The sequence below is a fragment of the Gorilla gorilla genome, chromosome 1, assembly GCF_029281585.2.
Source record: "Gorilla gorilla gorilla isolate KB3781 chromosome 1, NHGRI_mGorGor1-v2.1_pri, whole genome shotgun sequence".
NCBI classification, from domain to species: Eukaryota; Metazoa; Chordata; class Mammalia; order Primates; family Hominidae; genus Gorilla; species Gorilla gorilla.
The window spans coordinates 95,282,231-95,303,391 of record NC_073224.2 but is presented as its reverse complement, the minus strand read 5'-3'; the positions used below and the strand labels follow the sequence as shown (position 1 = coordinate 95,303,391).

At 64.2% G+C, this 21,161-nt stretch overlaps 15 non-coding genes across 15 annotated transcripts; 6 read left to right on the top strand and 9 right to left on the bottom strand.

Annotated features, from left to right (window-relative positions):
• Window positions 1-265: 265 nt before the first annotated feature.
• Window positions 266-337, bottom strand: TRNAE-CUC (transfer RNA glutamic acid (anticodon CUC)). Its single transcript has one exon. It is a non-coding gene; the product is annotated as a tRNA-Glu (tRNA).
• A 286-nt stretch (window positions 338-623) lies between these two features.
• Window positions 624-695, bottom strand: TRNAG-UCC (transfer RNA glycine (anticodon UCC)). Its single transcript has one exon. It is a non-coding gene; the product is annotated as a tRNA-Gly (tRNA).
• A 608-nt stretch (window positions 696-1,303) lies between these two features.
• On the bottom strand, window positions 1,304-1,375 carry TRNAD-GUC (transfer RNA aspartic acid (anticodon GUC)). The gene has a single exon. It is a non-coding gene; the product is annotated as a tRNA-Asp (tRNA).
• Window positions 1,376-2,004: 629 nt separating this feature from the next.
• On the top strand, window positions 2,005-2,087 carry TRNAL-CAG (transfer RNA leucine (anticodon CAG)). The gene has a single exon. It is a non-coding gene; the product is annotated as a tRNA-Leu (tRNA).
• Window positions 2,088-3,737: 1,650 nt separating this feature from the next.
• Window positions 3,738-3,808, top strand: TRNAG-GCC (transfer RNA glycine (anticodon GCC)). Its single transcript has one exon. It is a non-coding gene; the product is annotated as a tRNA-Gly (tRNA).
• Window positions 3,809-7,663: 3,855 nt separating this feature from the next.
• TRNAE-CUC (transfer RNA glutamic acid (anticodon CUC)) lies at window positions 7,664-7,735 on the bottom strand. The gene has a single exon. It is a non-coding gene; the product is annotated as a tRNA-Glu (tRNA).
• Window positions 7,736-8,021: 286 nt separating this feature from the next.
• Window positions 8,022-8,093, bottom strand: TRNAG-UCC (transfer RNA glycine (anticodon UCC)). Its single transcript has one exon. It is a non-coding gene; the product is annotated as a tRNA-Gly (tRNA).
• A 608-nt stretch (window positions 8,094-8,701) lies between these two features.
• On the bottom strand, window positions 8,702-8,773 carry TRNAD-GUC (transfer RNA aspartic acid (anticodon GUC)). Its single transcript has one exon. It is a non-coding gene; the product is annotated as a tRNA-Asp (tRNA).
• A 635-nt stretch (window positions 8,774-9,408) lies between these two features.
• TRNAL-CAG (transfer RNA leucine (anticodon CAG)) lies at window positions 9,409-9,491 on the top strand. The gene has a single exon. It is a non-coding gene; the product is annotated as a tRNA-Leu (tRNA).
• Window positions 9,492-11,141: 1,650 nt separating this feature from the next.
• Window positions 11,142-11,212, top strand: TRNAG-GCC (transfer RNA glycine (anticodon GCC)). The gene has a single exon. It is a non-coding gene; the product is annotated as a tRNA-Gly (tRNA).
• Window positions 11,213-15,069: 3,857 nt separating this feature from the next.
• Window positions 15,070-15,141, bottom strand: TRNAE-CUC (transfer RNA glutamic acid (anticodon CUC)). The gene has a single exon. It is a non-coding gene; the product is annotated as a tRNA-Glu (tRNA).
• A 286-nt stretch (window positions 15,142-15,427) lies between these two features.
• On the bottom strand, window positions 15,428-15,499 carry TRNAG-UCC (transfer RNA glycine (anticodon UCC)). The gene has a single exon. It is a non-coding gene; the product is annotated as a tRNA-Gly (tRNA).
• A 608-nt stretch (window positions 15,500-16,107) lies between these two features.
• TRNAD-GUC (transfer RNA aspartic acid (anticodon GUC)) lies at window positions 16,108-16,179 on the bottom strand. The gene has a single exon. It is a non-coding gene; the product is annotated as a tRNA-Asp (tRNA).
• Window positions 16,180-16,814: 635 nt separating this feature from the next.
• On the top strand, window positions 16,815-16,897 carry TRNAL-CAG (transfer RNA leucine (anticodon CAG)). The gene has a single exon. It is a non-coding gene; the product is annotated as a tRNA-Leu (tRNA).
• Window positions 16,898-18,547: 1,650 nt separating this feature from the next.
• TRNAG-GCC (transfer RNA glycine (anticodon GCC)) lies at window positions 18,548-18,618 on the top strand. Its single transcript has one exon. It is a non-coding gene; the product is annotated as a tRNA-Gly (tRNA).
• Window positions 18,619-21,161: the final 2,543 nt, after the last annotated feature.

The window sequence follows — 21,161 nt, the reverse complement described above, 5'->3', positions numbered from 1 at the left end:
GACCTGGCCAGTGGGCTTTGCCGCTGAGAAAGAGTGGGAGCGAGGCGAGCACCTGACAAGGAAGGGCTGTGAAGTTGATGTTGCGAAGGTGGCGCCAGCGAGGCCAAAAGGAGGGATGGGTGGAGGTAGGCGGGGAGCGTTGGGGCGCACGTGGAAGCCGCGGGAGGTTGTGGCTGGGGCGCGGGACAAGCGAGCCAGCCTGTTGGTCAAAAGGGGAGGTGTGAAGGGGCCTGGCAGTTGGCAGGCAGAGCCAAAGAAGGAAGGCTTCCCTGACCGGGAATCGAACCCGGGCCGCGGCGGTGAGAGCGCCGAATCCTAACCACTAGACCACCAGGGAGAGGCGGCTTCAGGGCCCGGCTTGCGCCTCCTGGCCCCAGCGCCTCTGGCCCCAGCACTGGGCGCTACCTGGGCGCCTGTCCCCTGCTTCGGTTTAAAACAAACACCCGCAACCGGCCCCCGCGACGCCGGCGGCAACCGGCCTGCCCTCACGAGCAGCTCTGGCCCTGTTCGCAGCACACCCTCCAAACACCGCGCGCCTCCTTCCCGGGCGCACAGGCACGCAGCCACAGGCCAAGCTGCGACGCGAGCTCCGCGACGGGGACCTCCGCAAAAGGTCCGCCCGCTGCGTTGGCCGGGAATCGAACCCGGGTCAACTGCTTGGAAGGCAGCTATGCTCACCACTATACCACCAACGCCGCACGGCGCGGGCAGCCCCGCCACGCCGGCCCGGGGCTCCCACCAGCGCGCCGCCGACGCCCGGGGCAGCCCGGCCCCGACGCCCGGTCCGTCCGCCCGCCCGCAGCTCCGCGCTGCCGCGGCCCCGCCAAAGGCCGCCCCGCGCCCCACCGGTGCAAGGCCAGCGCGGCTGCCCGGTTCCGCCCGCCTGCCTCTGGGGGCGCTCTCGCTCCCTCGCCGCCCCGGGCCGCCAGAGCCCTTCCCCACCAGGTGCCCGGCGGCGACACGGCCGGCGCCGACGGGGTCCCCACTCCTCCGCCTCCCACCGGGCGCCGGGCCCTGTGCCTCGCAGAAAGCCTCTTCCGACACCCACTTTGGGCCGGCAGCTCTCTGGGCGCCGTGGGGGCCAGAGGAGGCCGCCCGGCTGCGGCGACCAAGCCGCGGGCGAGAAGAAAAGGTAGGAGGCCAAGGGGGCCCAGGAGGCCCAGGGGGCCCAGAGGGCCCAGGGGTCCAAGGGGCCAGGCAGGCCAGGCCCGAGATGGCGCCCTGCGACTAGCTGGAGGGCGGAGGAAGGAGAAGGAGGGCCCACAGGCTGGGTCCGAGGCGGCGGCCCAAAAAGCACGGCTGCCTCCCCGTCGGGGAATCGAACCCCGGTCTCCCGCGTGACAGGCGGGGATACTCACCACTATACTAACGAGGACGACGGCGGCGGTCGCCGGGACGCCAGACCCCACTCCGACCGCGGACGCCTAGCCCTGCCTTGATCCCCTCCCCCGACGGCAGGGGCCGGGCGCGTGCTCGCCTTCCACCCGCCACCCGCCACCCGCCACACGCCACCCGTCACCTGCCACCCGCCCCCCGCCACCGTTGGCACGACCTACCCCGACACCCAACAAAGCACCCTGCGATCCCGCTGGGACCCGGAGCCGGAGCCGGACCCCGACAGGTACCGGAGCGGCGTGGAACCTGCCCGTGCGCCCTGCCTGCTGTCTCCAACGCGGGGATCGCGCCGGGGCAGGAGGAGGCGCGGGCGAAACAGTCAGGCCGCTGCTCCTAGGACGCGGTGGGCGCACGCCCTGCGGGGTTCGGCGAGCGGAGGCGCGGGGGCTGGGGCGTGCGGCGGCGGCGGCCGGCCCCACGCGGACCCTTTGGGTCCGGGGTGGGGACGCGGGGGCGTCCACGCCAACGCCAGCCGGCTCCGTTCACTTGGCGCCCGCTCCGCCCGCGCGGTCCGTCGGTTGCGCTCCGAACCCAGACAGGCGCCGGCCAAGGGCGCAGGCGTCCGCGCCGGGTCCCAGCCATGCCAGCAGCGACGCGCCCCGGCGCGCCGTCAGGATGGCCGAGCGGTCTAAGGCGCTGCGTTCAGGTCGCAGTCTCCCCTGGAGGCGTGGGTTCGAATCCCACTCCTGACAAGCCGACCTTTTGGCCCGCCCGCCGGAGGGCAACGCCCATGGCAACCCTGGAGCACCTTTGGCCGCTTCCTGCCTTGAGCCCTTGCCCGCTCTCCAGACTCCAGCCCCCTTGAAGCAAGCCTCCAAAACGCCGCCGCTTCTCAGGCACGTCCGTTCTTCCTGCCCACCCGCCGGCTGTCGCAGAAACAGCCCAGGACCATGCGCCAGCGCCCGCGACCCTCTACCCATTGCCCTTCGGACAGACGCCCTCCCCACCACCTCACACGCCCTCTTCCCTGGCCCCACACACAGCGAGCGACCGCGACCACCTTCCACGCTCTTCCCTGCCTATCTCCTCCACCCGCCTTCTCCTCACTCGTCCAAACAGACACAGCCCAGATTCTTCCCCTATTCCTCCTTTTCCCTCCTTCCTCCCACAGGCCTGCGCCCACCGCCCACCGCCTTGAATCGCCGCTGCGCTGCCCAGAGGCGTCCTGGCCTGCACAGCCCGCCCGGTTTCACCCTCCAACTTCTGACCGCGGAACAGCAGCGAGCGACTCGCTCGTGGAGCCGCACACACGTCTCCCACCAGAGGCACGCCATCCAACATCCTGTCCTTTCCTCCGACCCCTCGGACCCCGGCCGCGCATTCCATTCTCCCGACACCCTAGCCAGGTCGCCGATCCCACCTCGCTACCTGTGCTCCCTTCCCGCTAACACCTGCCTGCCGGCCCACCTGCAGCCCGGACGCCTGCCGGCCAGAGGCAGCGGGAACCCTGCACACAGCCTGGCAGGCGAGTCCAAACCCGAAAAGACAGCCCAAGAGGAATCACGAGCGGAAGCCCTAGATCCCCGTCACCCGCCCACAAACGCCCGGCCCCGCCGGGACCAGCTCTGCGCCACAGCGCATCCCCACGCGGGAAGCCGCGGCCTGGGCCGTCCCAGCCACACCCAGCGCGCCTTCTCCAGGGTCAGCCAGCTGCGGCTCTGCCGAAGCGCTCCTCCGCTCCTTTCTCGCGCTCCAGCCTCCCTACCAGCCCAGGGGGCGGCACCCCAAGTGCGAGCCGGTGGCGTGGGTCAGAGCGCAGGAGCGAGGCGCCCACGGACCTGGTCTGCGTTTCTGAGCCGCAGGCCACGGCTGCGAGACCCGTTCCCCATCGCCGCCCCCGCTCGCTGACACACCACGCCCCCCACCCCCACCTGCAGGTGACACAACTGAGAAGGCCGGTCCGGCGGGGGCTGGGGGGGAGGGGGAAAAACATCCCCCCAAACAAAGAAACAAACAAACAAACAAAAACAAAACACAAAAACTTTGGGTCTGTGCCGGGGATCCGCGCTCAGCATGGCCCGCCACAGCGAATCTGCCCTCACGGGCATTCGGGCGCGGGCCACGGCCGGTCCTTCCCCTGGAGACCCCGGCGGGCAGTCTCTCGACCCTGGGCGGCAGAGAAAGCGCAAGATGGGACGAGTCGGCCTCTCTCCCTCCGCTCTCCCTCCGCGCCCCGCCTCAGGTCCCTCGACGTGACGAGAGCCTCCCCTTCTGCTCGCCCCATCGGGCCAGCCTCTCGTGGACGCTCCAATAGGACGGAGGCCCACGGCAGGCGGTGACCAGTGAACGGCGGCTGGTGGCGAGTTCCGCTGTGCCAGCTTCCGTTGGCGTTTGCCATCGGTGCATGGGTGGTTCAGTGGTAGAATTCTCGCCTGCCACGCGGGAGGCCCGGGTTCGATTCCCGGCCCATGCAGCACGCCCTCCCATTTTGGTGCTGCAGCAGCACCAAGGCGTAGCTGCGCTCGCCTCTGCCGCCTCCTTACACTCGGGGCGCGCGAGCGAGTCCGGCACCGGCTGCGCTCCCACGCGCGACGGCCCTCTGCCCTTTCTTCCGTGCCTCTCTCGACTGACTTAGGGATGAGCCTACCCCCCCGCACCCACACACCTTGGTGACAACAACCCCTCCGAACACGACAGCGCGCCAGACACCAGAACTTAGCAGCCTCCTGGTCCTGTTTCTCTTCATTGCCCTGCCACCGCCTCTGCCCGACGCATTTCACTTCACGGAACACCGCCAGGCACCACGGGCTTGCAGCCACTCGCCCCACCTCTTCTCTTCACATTTCACCACCTCGACCTCGTTCTCTCTCTCTCTCTCTCTCCCCCTCGCTGGCTCCCCACATCCAGCAAATGATGCCATGGTTGCCCTTCCAGTAGGAAGGAAGTCGCGACTCCGGGGAGTAACTCATCACTTTCCCCTAGTTGGTCACACAGTCCTTAACGCGACCACACGAGTGTACGCGTGGCATGTGCACCGTCTATATTCACCGTGTTCCGGCTACTCCACACTCTCTCCCCTCATTCTGCCGGCACCACCACCGCCGTGTCGCAACTCCCAACCTAACCCCAATCCACCACTTTAGTCGAGGATGCTGCCTTCTTTCTCTCCCTCGGACCTCTTTTCATCTCAGCCCCAGACACATGCCTGAGACGTGAATGTGCGTCCTGAAGACGGCTTATTTATGTCTCGGGTCCAGTTGCATGCCCTACCCTTTTGGGACGTGGGACGTGGCCTCCAGTCGCTCTGTCACGATGTCTCTCCCACCCTGGGCTGCTTGCCACCTCACCCCAGCCCCACTCCATACTCTGACCGCCCAGCCCAAGCAGCATCCCAGTCTCGCCGGCGCGGGTCCCCTTTGACCACACACACTTCGCTCCTGCCCAGACCAACCGGCTGAAAATGTACTGTTCCCACCAGCCTTCAGGCTCAGCCCTCCCTCCCCCACCTTTGTCTCACCCCACCCGCCCTTTCACTCACACACACACTCACACACACACACACACACACACACACACACACACTCTCACACTCTCACTCTCTCTCTCTCACTCTGTCTTTCTCTGTCTCTCTCTCTCTGTCTCTATGTCTCTATCTCTCTGTCTCTGTCTCGCACAGCCAACTCTCCCTCTCGCCGTCAATTCCCCTCTCTCAGACGACTCATATTCCCCAGTCCTGGCCCCCTTCAGCCTCTTCAGACTCACGCCAGCTCCGCCACCAGCTGGGACCCCTCCGACCTATGGCATAGGCAGCCCGCGAGGTGCCCTAACGCCCCAGGCATCTGCACAACCTCCGTTTGACTGGACAGCCTCACTCCCAGACCTGACCAGCCAGCCCTGTGCACCCCCTGGACACCGTGGACTCCTTCTTCCAGCTCCCAGCACGTGACATGCTTCTCTCCTTTCCTTGGTGTCAGCCCTTTGCCCCGGGCTAGGGTGGACGCCAGCCACGGGAACAGACACCTTTGTCCATCGCTGTCACCCACTGACATCCTGACATCCACCCACATCACGCTGGCAAGCAAGCCAGCCTCCCGTGGGGATGGCAAACATCTCTATCCCCGATAGGGTCTGGTCCCTGCAGGTGATCCGACTGTGCCAAGATCCCACGAATGACACGGGACAGGTTTGTGCAGTTGGTTGGACGTCTACTTTGCCCCTACAGAGCGGTTTTGGCAACAAGTCGACTGACTTCTGCCATTGACCTGGGGAATCAGCCAAACAATAAGATCAATACGGGTTGAATAGAGGGTTGGAGAACTGGGCTCATCTGTGCTAAGGAGGGGATGGGAAAAAAGTCCCACAGCGAATCTTGGCGCTGGGGATAGGTACCATCTGCACATGTTCCTTGACATTTGGAGAGACGATAGAGAGCGTAGGTCAGGCAATGGGAAGCAAACTTCGGCTAGAATTCTATCAGGAACCCCAACCCCGCACGTGCGCTTTGGTCAGCCTGGCCGTTGGGTTTTCCCACGAACTGCTGCATCTCCACGCTTCAATGCCCGTGGCCAGGTTGGTCTGACTAATGGGACCTCTCAAGATTCATTTTCACATCCAGAATAGGCGAGAATCTCAAACCTGTCGACGGTGAGCGGGAGCATGTGTACGCACATGCACGTGTATGTTGCGGGAAGTCAGGGACCCCGAACGGAGGGAGCGGCTGGAGCTGCGGCAGAGGCGCGTAAATTGTGAAGATTTCATTTCAATACGGACATTCATCAGTTCCAAAATTATGCTTTTGTAATTTCTTACGCCTGTCTTTACTTTAATCTCTTAATCCTGTTATCTTCGTAAGCTGAGGATGTACGTCACCTCAGGACCGCTGTGACAATTGTGTTAACTCTACAAATTGACGGTGAAACATGTGTGTTTGAACAGCATGAAATCAGTGCACCTTGAAAAAGAATAGAATAACAGCGACTTTTAGGGAACAGGGGAAGACAACGGTAAGGTCTGACTGCCTGCGAGGTCGGGCAAAAAGAGCCATATTTTTCTCCTTCCTTGCAGAGAGCCCGTGAAGGACGTGCAGGTAGGGGAGATGTGGCTAAGACAACCTAAGTGTCCATCGGCCGGGAAATGGATTAACAAAAATGTGGCATATAGACACCATGGAATACTATTTGGCCATAGAAAAGAACGAAATCCTCTGGTCTGCAGCAACAGAGGCGGAGCTAAAGGTCACGATGGAACATCAAACGAGCCGGGCACAGAAAGACAGAGAGGGCAGGTTCTTACTCCAATCCTGGGAGCTCAAAATGTTCACCTTGTGGAGGTAGAGAGTAGAACGATAGACACCAGAGGCTGGAGAGGGTGTGTGGGTGACTGCGGTGAAGAGAGGTTGGTGAAATGGGTCCGAGCATGCGTTTGGATGGAGGGAATACGTCCCAATAATGTTCTACGGCAGAGTAGGGCGACTAGGGGTAACAGCGATGTACTAGTGCTTGTTTCCGAAGAGCTCCTGGAAGACAGCACCTGAGATGCTCCCAACAGGTAGAGATGACAGATGCCCACGGGATGGATGTCCCACATCCCCTCAGTTGACCATCGATCACTACGCGATGTACACGCGTTACCACACGTCACAGGAATCCCATCGATATCATGTCCGCATGAAGAAAAACATAGTCATGCTGCCAGGGTGACTGTCGCAGCTCTGCCTCCCTAGCGCTATGGCCCGTGGTCTCGGCTCCTCAAGTTCCGCTGCCATTTCCACCAAAGCCGCTGACACCCGTGGAGCCCAATCACGGATCCCGCGCTCAGGGTCTGGCACGCCTTGGGAAAGCCAGTGCGCTTGCTGACATGAGTGGCTCTGGCGGGTGGCCCAACCATTAGGCGCAGATCCCCCGCAGCCGAGAGAGAAGTGGCCCGTCAGCCACTCGGCTTGGCTTGGCTTGGCAGAAGCCGCTCCGCTCGAGAGTCCTGGCCCATTCCGTGGCCATCCGAGAGTGCCAGGGTGGCGGTGGTGGTGGTGGCGGGTCACCTGGCGGCCATGGGAGGAGAAAGCCTGACCTGGCCAGTGGGCTTTGCCGCTGAGAAAGAGTGGGAGCGAGGCGAGCACCTGACAAGGAAGGGCTGTGAAGTTGATGTTGCGAAGGTGGCGCCAGCGAGGCCAAAAGGAGGGATGGGTGGAGGTAGGCGGGGAGCGTTGGGGCGCACGTGGAAGCCGCGGGAGGTTGTGGCTGGGGCGCGGGACAAGCGAGCCAGCCTGTTGGTCAAAAGGGGAGGTGTGAAGGGGCCTGGCAGTTGGCAGGCAGAGCCAAAGAAGGAAGGCTTCCCTGACCGGGAATCGAACCCGGGCCGCGGCGGTGAGAGCGCCGAATCCTAACCACTAGACCACCAGGGAGAGGCGGCTTCAGGGCCCGGCTTGCGCCTCCTGGCCCCAGCGCCTCTGGCCCCAGCACTGGGCGCTACCTGGGCGCCTGTCCCCTGCTTCGGTTTAAAACAAACACCCGCAACCGGCCCCCGCGACGCCGGCGGCAACCGGCCTGCCCTCACGAGCAGCTCTGGCCCTGTTCGCAGCACACCCTCCAAACACCGCGCGCCTCCTTCCCGGGCGCACAGGCACGCAGCCACAGGCCAAGCTGCGACGCGAGCTCCGCGACGGGGACCTCCGCAAAAGGTCCGCCCGCTGCGTTGGCCGGGAATCGAACCCGGGTCAACTGCCTGGAAGGCAGCTATGCTCACCACTATACCACCAACGCCGCACGGCGCGGGCAGCCCCGCCACGCCGGCCCGGGGCTCCCACCAGCGCGCCGCCGACGCCCGGGGCAGCCCGGCCCCGACGCCCGGTCCGTCCGCCCGCCCGCAGCTCCGCGCTGCCGCGGCCCCGCCAAAGGCCGCCCCGCGCCCCACCGGTGCAAGGCCAGCGCGGCTGCCCGGTTCCGCCCGCCTGCCTCTGGGGGCGCTCTCGCTCCCTCGCCGCCCCGGGCCGCCAGAGCCCTTCCCCACCAGGTGCCCGGCGGCGACACGGCCGGCGCCGACGGGGTCCCCACTCCTCCGCCTCCCACCGGGCGCCGGGCCCTGTGCCTCGCAGAAAGCCTCTTCCGACACCCACTTTGGGCCGGCAGCTCTCTGGGCGCCGTGGGGGCCAGAGGAGGCCGCCCGGCTGCGGCGACCAAGCCGCGGGCGAGAAGAAAAGGTAGGAGGCCAAGGGGGCCCAGGAGGCCCAGGGGGCCCAGAGGGCCCAGGGGTCCAAGGGGCCAGGCAGGCCAGGCCCGAGATGGCGCCCTGCGACTAGCTGGAGGGCGGAGGAAGGAGAAGGAGGGCCCACAGGCTGGGTCCGAGGCGGCGGCCCAAAAAGCACGGCTGCCTCCCCGTCGGGGAATCGAACCCCGGTCTCCCGCGTGACAGGCGGGGATACTCACCACTATACTAACGAGGACGACGGCGGCGGTCGCCGGGACGCCAGACCCCACTCCGACCGCGGACGCCTAGCCCTGCCTTGATCCCCTCCCCCGACGGCAGGGGCCGGGCGCGTGCTCGCCTTCCACCCGCCACCCGCCACCCGCCACACGCCACCCGTCACCTGCCACCCGCCCCCCGCCACCGTTGGCACGACCTACCCCGACACCCAACAAAGCACCCTGCGATCCCGCTGGGACCCGGAGCCGGAGCCGGAGCCGGACCCCGACAGGTACCGGAGCGGCGTGGAACCTGCCCGTGCGCCCTGCCTGCTGTCTCCAACGCGGGGATCGCGCCGGGGCAGGAGGAGGCGCGGGCGAAACAGTCAGGCCGCTGCTCCTAGGACGCGGTGGGCGCACGCCCTGCGGGGTTCGGCGAGCGGAGGCGCGGGGGCTGGGGCGTGCGGCGGCGGCGGCCGGCCCGACGCGGACCCTTTGGGTCCGGGGTGGGGACGCGGGGGCGTCCACGCCAACGCCAGCCGGCTCCGTTCACTTGGCGCCCGCTCCGCCCGCGCGGTCCGTCGGTTGCGCTCCGAACCCAGACAGGCGCCGGCCAAGGGCGCAGGCGTCCGCGCCGGGTCCCAGCCATGCCAGCAGCGACGCGCCCCGGCGCGCCGTCAGGATGGCCGAGCGGTCTAAGGCGCTGCGTTCAGGTCGCAGTCTCCCCTGGAGGCGTGGGTTCGAATCCCACTCCTGACAAGCCGACCTTTTGGCCCGCCCGCCGGAGGGCAACGCCCATGGCAACCCTGGAGCACCTTTGGCCGCTTCCTGCCTTGAGCCCTTGCCCGCTCTCCAGACTCCAGCCCCCTTGAAGCAAGCCTCCAAAACGCCGCCGCTTCTCAGGCACGTCCGTTCTTCCTGCCCACCCGCCGGCTGTCGCAGAAACAGCCCAGGACCATGCGCCAGCGCCCGCGACCCTCTACCCATTGCCCTTCGGACAGACGCCCTCCCCACCACCTCACACGCCCTCTTCCCTGGCCCCACACACAGCGAGCGACCGCGACCACCTTCCACGCTCTTCCCTGCCTATCTCCTCCACCCGCCTTCTCCTCACTCGTCCAAACAGACACAGCCCAGATTCTTCCCCTATTCCTCCTTTTCCCTCCTTCCTCCCACAGGCCTCCGCCCACCGCCCACCGCCTTGAATCGCCGCTGCGCTGCCCAGAGGCGTCCTGGCCTGCACAGCCCGCCCGGTTTCACCCTCCAACTTCTGACCGCGGAACAGCAGCGAGCGACTCGCTCGTGGAGCCGCACACACGTCTCCCACCAGAGGCACGCCATCCAACATCCTGTCCTTTCCTCCGACCCCTCGGACCCCGGCCGCGCATTCCATTCTCCCGACACCCTAGCCAGGTCGCCGATCCCACCTCGCTACCTGTGCTCCCTTCCCGCTAACACCTGCCTGCCGGCCCACCTGCAGCCCGGACGCCTGCCGGCCAGAGGCAGCGGGAACCCTGCACACAGCCTGGCAGGCGAGTCCAAACCCGAAAAGACAGCCCAAGAGGAATCACGAGCGGAAGCCCTAGATCCCCGTCACCCGCCCACAAACGCCCGGCCCCGCCGGGACCAGCTCTGCGCCACAGCGCATCCCCACGCGGGAAGCCGCGGCCTGGGCCGTCCCAGCCACACCCAGCGCGCCTTCTCCAGGGTCAGCCAGCTGCGGCTCTGCCGAAGCGCTCCTCCGCTCCTTTCTCGCGCTCCAGCCTCCCTACCAGCCCAGGGGGCGGCACCCCAAGTGCGAGCCGGTGGCGTGGGTCAGAGCGCAGGAGCGAGGCGCCCACGGACCTGGTCTGCGTTTCTGAGCCGCAGGCCACGGCTGCGAGACCCGTTCCCCATCGCCGCCCCCGCTCGCTGACACACCACGCCCCCCACCCCCACCTGCAGGTGACACAACTGAGAAGGCCGGTCCGGCGGGGGCTGGGGGGGAGGGGGAAAAACATCCCCCCAAACAAAGAAACAAACAAACAAACAAAAACAAAACACAAAAACTTTGGGTCTGTGCCGGGGATCCGCGCTCAGCATGGCCCGCCACAGCGAATCTGCCCTCACGGGCATTCGGGCGCGGGCCACGGCCGGTCCTTCCCCTGGAGACCCCGGCGGGCAGTCTCTCGACCCTGGGCGGCAGAGAAAGCGCAAGATGGGACGAGTCGGCCTCTCTCCCTCCGCTCTCCCTCCGCGCCCCGCCTCAGGTCCCTCGACGTGACGAGAGCCTCCCCTTCTGCTCGCCCCATCGGGCCAGCCTCTCGTGGACGCTCCAATAGGACGGAGGCCCACGGCAGGCGGTGACCAGTGAACGGCGGCTGGTGGCGAGTTCCGCTGTGCCAGCTTCCGTTGGCGTTTGCCATCGGTGCATGGGTGGTTCAGTGGTAGAATTCTCGCCTGCCACGCGGGAGGCCCGGGTTCGATTCCCGGCCCATGCAGCACGCCCTCCCATTTTGGTGCTGCAGCAGCACCAAGGCGTAGCTGCGCTCGCCTCTGCCGCCTCCTTACACTCGGGGCGCGCGAGCGAGTCCGGCACCGGCTGCGCTCCCACGCGCGACGGCCCTCTGCCCTTTCTTCCGTGCCTCTCTCGACTGACTTAGGGATGAGCCTACCCCCCCGCACCCACACACCTTGGTGACAACAACCCCTCCGAACACGACAGCGCGCCAGACACCAGAACTTAGCAGCCTCCTGGTCCTGTTTCTCTTCATTGCCCTGCCACCGCCTCTGCCCGACGCATTTCACTTCACGGAACACCGCCAGGCACCACGGGCTTGCAGCCACTCGCCCCACCTCTTCTCTTCACATTTCACCACCTCGACCTCGTTCTCTCTCTCTCTCTCTCTCCCCCTCGCTGGCTCCCCACATCCAGCAAATGATGCCATGGTTGCCCTTCCAGTAGGAAGGAAGTCGCGACTCCGGGGAGTAACTCATCACTTTCCCCTAGTTGGTCACACAGTCCTTAACGCGACCACACGAGTGTACGCGTGGCATGTGCACCGTCTATATTCACCGTGTTCCGGCTACTCCACACTCTCTCCCCTCATTCTGCCGGCACCACCACCGCCGTGTCGCAACTCCCAACCTAACCCCAATCCACCACTTTAGTCGAGGATGCTGCCTTCTTTCTCTCCCTCGGACCTCTTTTCATCTCAGCCCCAGACACATGCCTGAGACGTGAATGTGCGTCCTGAAGACGGCTTATTTATGTCTCGGGTCCAGTTGCATGCCCTACCCTTTTGGGACGTGGGACGTGGCCTCCAGTCGCTCTGTCACGATGTCTCTCCCACCCTGGGCTGCTTGCCACCTCACCCCAGCCCCACTCCATACTCTGACCGCCCAGCCCAAGCAGCATCCCAGTCTCGCCGGCGCGGGTCCCCTTTGACCACACACACTTCGCTCCTGCCCAGACCAACCGGCTGAAAATGTACTGTTCCCACCAGCCTTCAGGCTCAGCCCTCCCTCCCCCACCTTTGTCTCACCCCACCCGCCCTTTCACTCACACACACACTCACACACACACACACACACACACACACACACACACACTCTCACACTCTCACTCTCTCTCTCTCACTCTGTCTTTCTCTGTCTCTCTCTCTCTGTCTCTATGTCTCTATCTCTCTGTCTCTGTCTCGCACAGCCAACTCTCCCTCTCGCCGTCAATTCCCCTCTCTCAGACGACTCATATTCCCCAGTCCTGGCCCCCTTCAGCCTCTTCAGACTCACGCCAGCTCCGCCACCAGCTGGGACCCCTCCGACCTATGGCATAGGCAGCCCGCGAGGTGCCCTAACGCCCCAGGCATCTGCACAACCTCCGTTTGACTGGACAGCCTCACTCCCAGACCTGACCAGCCAGCCCTGTGCACCCCCTGGACACCGTGGACTCCTTCTTCCAGCTCCCAGCACGTGACATGCTTCTCTCCTTTCCTTGGTGTCAGCCCTTTGCCCCGGGCTAGGGTGGACGCCAGCCACGGGAACAGACACCTTTGTCCATCGCTGTCACCCACTGACATCCTGACATCCACCCACATCACGCTGGCAAGCAAGCCAGCCTCCCGTGGGGATGGCAAACATCTCTATCCCCGATAGGGTCTGGTCCCTGCAGGTGATCCGACTGTGCCAAGATCCCACGAATGACACGGGACAGGTTTGTGCAGTTGGTTGGACGTCTACTTTGCCCCTACAGAGCGGTTTTGGCAACAAGTCGACTGACTTCTGCCATTGACCTGGGGAATCAGCCAAACAATAAGATCAATACGGGTTGAATAGAGGGTTGGAGAACTGGGCTCATCTGTGCTAAGGAGGGGATGGGAAAAAAGTCCCACAGCGAATCTTGGCGCTGGGGATAGGTACCATCTGCACATGTTCCTTGACATTTGGAGAGACGATAGAGAGCGTAGGTCAGGCAATGGGAAGCAAACTTCGGCTAGAATTCTATCAGGAACCCCAACCCCGCACGTGCGCTTTGGTCAGCCTGGCCGTTGGGTTTTCCCACGAACTGCTGCATCTCCACGCTTCAATGCCCGTGGCCAGGTTGGTCTGACTAATGGGACCTCTCAAGATTCATTTTCACATCCAGAATAGGCGAGAATCTCAAACCTGTCGACGGTGAGCGGGAGCATGTGTACGCACATGCACGTGTATGTTGCGGGAAGTCAGGGACCCCGAACGGAGGGAGCGGCTGGAGCTGCGGCAGAGGCGCGTAAATTGTGAAGATTTCATTTCAATACGGACATTCATCAGTTCCAAAATTATGCTTTTGTAATTTCTTACGCCTGTCTTTACTTTAATCTCTTAATCCTGTTATCTTCGTAAGCTGAGGATGTACGTCACCTCAGGACCGCTGTGACAATTGTGTTAACTCTACAAATTGACGGTGAAACATGTGTGTTTGAACAGCATGAAATCAGTGCACCTTGAAAAAGAATAGAATAACAGCGACTTTTAGGGAACAGGGGAAGACAACGGTAAGGTCTGACTGCCTGCGAGGTCGGGCAAAAAGAGCCATATTTTTCTCCTTCCTTGCAGAGAGCCCGTGAAGGACGTGCAGGTAGGGGAGATGTGGCTAAGACAACCTAAGTGTCCATCGGCCGGGAAATGGATTAACAAAAATGTGGCATATAGACACCATGGAATACTATTTGGCCATAGAAAAGAACGAAATCCTCTGGTCTGCAGCAACAGAGGCGGAGCTAAAGGTCACGATGGAACATCAAACGAGCCGGGCACAGAAAGACAGAGAGGGCAGGTTCTTACTCCAATCCTGGGAGCTCAAAATGTTCACCTTGTGGAGGTAGAGAGTAGAACGATAGACACCAGAGGCTGGAGAGGGTGTGTGGGTGACTGCGGTGAAGAGAGGTTGGTGAAATGGGTCCGAGCATGCGTTTGGATGGAGGGAATACGTCCCAATAATGTTCTACGGCAGAGTAGGGCGACTAGGGGTAACAGCGATGTACTAGTGCTTGTTTCCGAAGAGCTCCTGGAAGACAGCACCTGAGATGCTCCCAACAGGTAGAGATGACAGATGCCCACGGGATGGATGTCCCACATCCCCTCAGTTGACCATCGATCACTACGCGATGTACACGCGTTACCACACGTCACAGGAATCCCATCGATATCATGTCCGCATGAAGAAAAACATAGTCATGCTGCCAGGGTGACTGTCGCAGCTCTGCCTCCCTAGCGCTATGGCCCGTGGTCTCGGCTCCTCAAGTTCCGCTGCCATTTCCACCAAAGCCGCTGACACCCGTGGAGCCCAATCACGGATCCCGCGCTCAGGGTCTGGCACGCCTTGGGAAAGCCAGTGCGCTTGCTGACATGAGTGGCTCTGGCGGGTGGCCCAACCATTAGGCGCAGATCCCCCGCAGCCGAGAGAGAAGTGGCCCGTCAGCCACTCGGCTTGGCTTGGCTTGGCAGAAGCCGCTCCGCTCGAGAGTCCTGGCCCATTCCGTGGCCATCCGAGAGTGCCAGGGTGGCGGTGGTGGTGGTGGCGGGTCACCTGGCGGCCATGGGAGGAGAAAGCCTGACCTGGCCAGTGGGCTTTGCCGCTGAGAAAGAGTGGGAGCGAGGCGAGCACCTGACAAGGAAGGGCTGTGAAGTTGATGTTGCGAAGGTGGCGCCAGCGAGGCCAAAAGGAGGGATGGGTGGAGGTAGGCGGGGAGCGTTGGGGCGCACGTGGAAGCCGCGGGAGGTTGTGGCTGGGGCGCGGGACAAGCGAGCCAGCCTGTTGGTCAAAAGGGGAGGTGTGAAGGGGCCTGGCAGTTGGCAGGCAGAGCCAAAGAAGGAAGGCTTCCCTGACCGGGAATCGAACCCGGGCCGCGGCGGTGAGAGCGCCGAATCCTAACCACTAGACCACCAGGGAGAGGCGGCTTCAGGGCCCGGCTTGCGCCTCCTGGCCCCAGCGCCTCTGGCCCCAGCACTGGGCGCTACCTGGGCGCCTGTCCCCTGCTTCGGTTTAAAACAAACACCCGCAACCGGCCCCCGCGACGCCGGCGGCAACCGGCCTGCCCTCACGAGCAGCTCTGGCCCTGTTCGCAGCACACCCTCCAAACACCGCGCGCCTCCTTCCCGGGCGCACAGGCACGCAGCCACAGGCCAAGCTGCGACGCGAGCTCCGCGACGGGGACCTCCGCAAAAGGTCCGCCCGCTGCGTTGGCCGGGAATCGAACCCGGGTCAACTGCTTGGAAGGCAGCTATGCTCACCACTATACCACCAACGCCGCACGGCGCGGGCAGCCCCGCCACGCCGGCCCGGGGCTCCCACCAGCGCGCCGCCGACGCCCGGGGCAGCCCGGCCCCGACGCCCGGTCCGTCCGCCCGCCCGCAGCTCCGCGCTGCCGCGGCCCCGCCAAAGGCCGCCCCGCGCCCCACCGGTGCAAGGCCAGCGCGGCTGCCCGGTTCCGCCCGCCTGCCTCTGGGGGCGCTCTCGCTCCCTCGCCGCCCCGGGCCGCCAGAGCCCTTCCCCACCAGGTGCCCGGCGGCGACACGGCCGGCGCCGACGGGGTCCCCACTCCTCCGCCTCCCACCGGGCGCCGGGCCCTGTGCCTCGCAGAAAGCCTCTTCCGACACCCACTTTGGGCCGGCAGCTCTCTGGGCGCCGTGGGGGCCAGAGGAGGCCGCCCGGCTGCGGCGACCAAGCCGCGGGCGAGAAGAAAAGGTAGGAGGCCAAGGGGGCCCAGGAGGCCCAGGGGGCCCAGAGGGCCCAGGGGTCCAAGGGGCCAGGCAGGCCAGGCCCGAGATGGCGCCCTGCGACTAGCTGGAGGGCGGAGGAAGGAGAAGGAGGGCCCACAGGCTGGGTCCGAGGCGGCGGCCCAAAAAGCACGGCTGCCTCCCCGTCGGGGAATCGAACCCCGGTCTCCCGCGTGACAGGCGGGGATACTCACCACTATACTAACGAGGACGACGGCGGCGGTCGCCGGGACGCCAGACCCCACTCCGACCGCGGACGCCTAGCCCTGCCTTGATCCCCTCCCCCGACGGCAGGGGCCGGGCGCGTGCTCGCCTTCCACCCGCCACCCGCCACCCGCCACACGCCACCCGTCACCTGCCACCCGCCCCCCGCCACCGTTGGCACGACCTACCCCGACACCCAACAAAGCACCCTGCGATCCCGCTGGGACCCGGAGCCGGAGCCGGAGCCGGACCCCGACAGGTACCGGAGCGGCGTGGAACCTGCCCGTGCGCCCTGCCTGCTGTCTCCAACGCGGGGATCGCGCCGGGGCAGGAGGAGGCGCGGGCGAAACAGTCAGGCCGCTGCTCCTAGGACGCGGTGGGCGCACGCCCTGCGGGGTTCGGCGAGCGGAGGCGCGGGGGCTGGGGCGTGCGGCGGCGGCGGCCGGCCCGACGCGGACCCTTTGGGTCCGGGGTGGGGACGCGGGGGCGTCCACGCCAACGCCAGCCGGCTCCGTTCACTTGGCGCCCGCTCCGCCCGCGCGGTCCGTCGGTTGCGCTCCGAACCCAGACAGGCGCCGGCCAAGGGCGCAGGCGTCCGCGCCGGGTCCCAGCCATGCCAGCAGCGACGCGCCCCGGCGCGCCGTCAGGATGGCCGAGCGGTCTAAGGCGCTGCGTTCAGGTCGCAGTCTCCCCTGGAGGCGTGGGTTCGAATCCCACTCCTGACAAGCCGACCTTTTGGCCCGCCCGCCGGAGGGCAACGCCCATGGCAACCCTGGAGCACCTTTGGCCGCTTCCTGCCTTGAGCCCTTGCCCGCTCTCCAGACTCCAGCCCCCTTGAAGCAAGCCTCCAAAACGCCGCCGCTTCTCAGGCACGTCCGTTCTTCCTGCCCACCCGCCGGCTGTCGCAGAAACAGCCCAGGACCATGCGCCAGCGCCCGCGACCCTCTACCCATTGCCCTTCGGACAGACGCCCTCCCCACCACCTCACACGCCCTCTTCCCTGGCCCCACACACAGCGAGCGACCGCGACCACCTTCCACGCTCTTCCCTGCCTATCTCCTCCACCCGCCTTCTCCTCACTCGTCCAAACAGACACAGCCCAGATTCTTCCCCTATTCCTCCTTTTCCCTCCTTCCTCCCACAGGCCTGCGCCCACCGCCCACCGCCTTGAATCGCCGCTGCGCTGCCCAGAGGCGTCCTGGCCTGCACAGCCCGCCCGGTTTCACCCTCCAACTTCTGACCGCGGAACAGCAGCGAGCGACTCGCTCGTGGAGCCGCACACACGTCTCCCACCAGAGGCACGCCATCCAACATCCTGTCCTTTCCTCCGACCCCTCGGACCCCGGCCGCGCATTCCATTCTCCCGACACCCTAGCCAGGTCGCCGATCCCACCTCGCTACCTGTGCTCCCTTCCCGCTAACACCTGCCTGCCGGCCCACCTGCAGCCCGGACGCCTGCCGGCCAGAGGCAGCGGGAACCCTGCACACAGCCTGGCAGGCGAGTCCAAACCCGAAAAGACAGCCCAAGAGGAATCACGAGCGGAAGCCCTAGATCCCCGTCACCCGCCCACAAACGCCCGGCCCCGCCGGGACCAGCTCTGCGCCACAGCGCATCCCCACGCGGGAAGCCGCGGCCTGGGCCGTCCCAGCCACACCCAGCGCGCCTTCTCCAGGGTCAGCCAGCTGCGGCTCTGCCGAAGCGCTCCTCCGCTCCTTTCTCGCGCTCCAGCCTCCCTACCAGCCCAGGGGGCGGCACCCCAAGTGCGAGCCGGTGGCGTGGGTCAGAGCGCAGGAGCGAGGCGCCCACGGACCTGGTCTGCGTTTCTGAGCCGCAGGCCACGGCTGCGAGACCCGTTCCCCATCGCCGCCCCCGCTCGCTGACACACCACGCCCCCCACCCCCACCTGCAGGTGACACAACTGAGAAGGCCGGTCCGGCGGGGGCTGGGGGGGAGGGGGAAAAACATCCCCCCAAACAAAGAAACAAACAAACAAACAAAAACAAAACACAAAAACTTTGGGTCTGTGCCGGGGATCCGCGCTCAGCATGGCCCGCCACAGCGAATCTGCCCTCACGGGCATTCGGGCGCGGGCCACGGCCGGTCCTTCCCCTGGAGACCCCGGCGGGCAGTCTCTCGACCCTGGGCGGCAGAGAAAGCGCAAGATGGGACGAGTCGGCCTCTCTCCCTCCGCTCTCCCTCCGCGCCCCGCCTCAGGTCCCTCGACGTGACGAGAGCCTCCCCTTCTGCTCGCCCCATCGGGCCAGCCTCTCGTGGACGCTCCAATAGGACGGAGGCCCACGGCAGGCGGTGACCAGTGAACGGCGGCTGGTGGCGAGTTCCGCTGTGCCAGCTTCCGTTGGCGTTTGCCATCGGTGCATGGGTGGTTCAGTGGTAGAATTCTCGCCTGCCACGCGGGAGGCCCGGGTTCGATTCCCGGCCCATGCAGCACGCCCTCCCATTTTGGTGCTGCAGCAGCACCAAGGCGTAGCTGCGCTCGCCTCTGCCGCCTCCTTACACTCGGGGCGCGCGAGCGAGTCCGGCACCGGCTGCGCTCCCACGCGCGACGGCCCTCTGCCCTTTCTTCCGTGCCTCTCTCGACTGACTTAGGGATGAGCCTACCCCCCCGCACCCACACACCTTGGTGACAACAACCCCTCCGAACACGACAGCGCGCCAGACACCAGAACTTAGCAGCCTCCTGGTCCTGTTTCTCTTCATTGCCCTGCCACCGCCTCTGCCCGACGCATTTCACTTCACGGAACACCGCCAGGCACCACGGGCTTGCAGCCACTCGCCCCACCTCTTCTCTTCACATTTCACCACCTCGACCTCGTTCTCTCTCTCTCTCTCTCTCCCCCTCGCTGGCTCCCCACATCCAGCAAATGATGCCATGGTTGCCCTTCCAGTAGGAAGGAAGTCGCGACTCCGGGGAGTAACTCATCACTTTCCCCTAGTTGGTCACACAGTCCTTAACGCGACCACACGAGTGTACGCGTGGCATGTGCACCGTCTATATTCACCGTGTTCCGGCTACTCCACACTCTCTCCCCTCATTCTGCCGGCACCACCACCGCCGTGTCGCAACTCCCAACCTAACCCCAATCCACCACTTTAGTCGAGGATGCTGCCTTCTTTCTCTCCCTCGGACCTCTTTTCATCTCAGCCCCAGACACATGCCTGAGACGTGAATGTGCGTCCTGAAGACGGCTTATTTATGTCTCGGGTCCAGTTGCATGCCCTACCCTTTTGGGACGTGGGACGTGGCCTCCAGTCGCTCTGTCACGATGTCTCTCCCACCCTGGGCTGCTTGCCACCTCACCCCAGCCCCACTCCATACTCTGACCGCCCAGCCCAAGCAGCATCCCAGTCTCGCCGGCGCGGGTCCCCTTTGACCACACACACTTCGCTCCTGCCCAGACCAACCGGCTGAAAATGTACTGTTCCCACCAGCCTTCAGGCTCAGCCCTCCCTCCCCCACCTTTGTCTCACCCCACCCGCCCTTTCACTCACACACACACTCACACACACACACACACACACACACACACACACACACACTCTCACACTCTCACTCTCTCTCTCTCACTCTGTCTTTCTCTGTCTCTCTCTCTCTGTCTCTATGTCTCTATCTCTCTGTCTCTGTCTCGCACAGCCAACTCTCCCTCTCGCCGTCAATTCCCCTCTCTCAGACGACTCATATTCCCCAGTCCTGGCCCCCTTCAGCCTCTTCAGACTCACGCCAGCTCCGCCACCAGCTGGGACCCCTCCGACCTATGGCATAGGCAGCCCGCGAGGTGCCCTAACGCCCCAGGCATCTGCACAACCTCCGTTTGACTGGACAGCCTCACTCCCAGACCTGACCAGCCAGCCCTGTGCACCCCCTGGACACCGTGGACTCCTTCTTCCAGCTCCCAGCACGTGACATGCTTCTCTCCTTTCCTTGGTGTCAGCCCTTTGCCCCGGGCTAGGGTGGACGCCAGCCACGGGAACAGACACCTTTGTCCATCGCTGTCACCCACTGACATCCTGACATCCACCCACATCACGCTGGCAAGCAAGCCAGCCTCCCGTGGGGATGGCAAACATCTCTATCCCCGATAGGGTCTGGTCCCTGCAGGTGATCCGACTGTGCCAAGATCCCACGAATGACACGGGACAGGTTTGTGCAGTTGGTTGGACGTCTACTTTGCCCCTACAGAGCGGTTTTGGCAACAAGTCGACTGACTTCTGCCATTGACCTGGGGAATCAGCCAAACAATAAGATCAATACGGGTTGAATAGAGGGTTGGAGAACTGGGCTCATCTGTGCTAAGGAGGGGATGGGAAAAAAGTCCCACAGCGAATCTTGGCGCTGGGGATAGGTACCATCTGCACATGTTCCTTGACATTTGGAGAGACGATAGAGAGCGTAGGTCAGGCAATGGGAAGCAAACTTCGGCTAGAATTCTATCAGGAACCCCAACCCCGCACGTGCGCTTTGGTCAGCCTGGCCGTTGGGTTTTCCCACGAACTGCTGCATCTCCACGCTTCAATGCCCGTGGCCAGGTTGGTCTGACTAATGGGACCTCTCAAGATTCATTTTCACATCCAGAATAGGCGAGAATCTCAAACCTGTCGACGGTGAGCGGGAGCATGTGTACGCACATGCACGTGTATGTTGCGGGAAGTCAGGGACCCCGAACGGAGGGAGCGGCTGGAGCTGCGGCAGAGGCGCGTAAATTGTGAAGATTTCATTTCAATACGGACATTCATCAGTTCCAAAATTATGCTTTTGTAATTTCTTACGCCTGTCTTTACTTTAATCTCTTAATCCTGTTATCTTCGTAAGCTGAGGATGTACGTCACCTCAGGACCGCTGTGACAATTGTGTTAACTCTACAAATTGACGGTGAAACATGTGTGTTTGAACAGCATGAAATCAGTGCACCTTGAAAAAGAATAGAATAACAGCGACTTTTAGGGAACAGGGGAAGACAACGGTAAGGTCT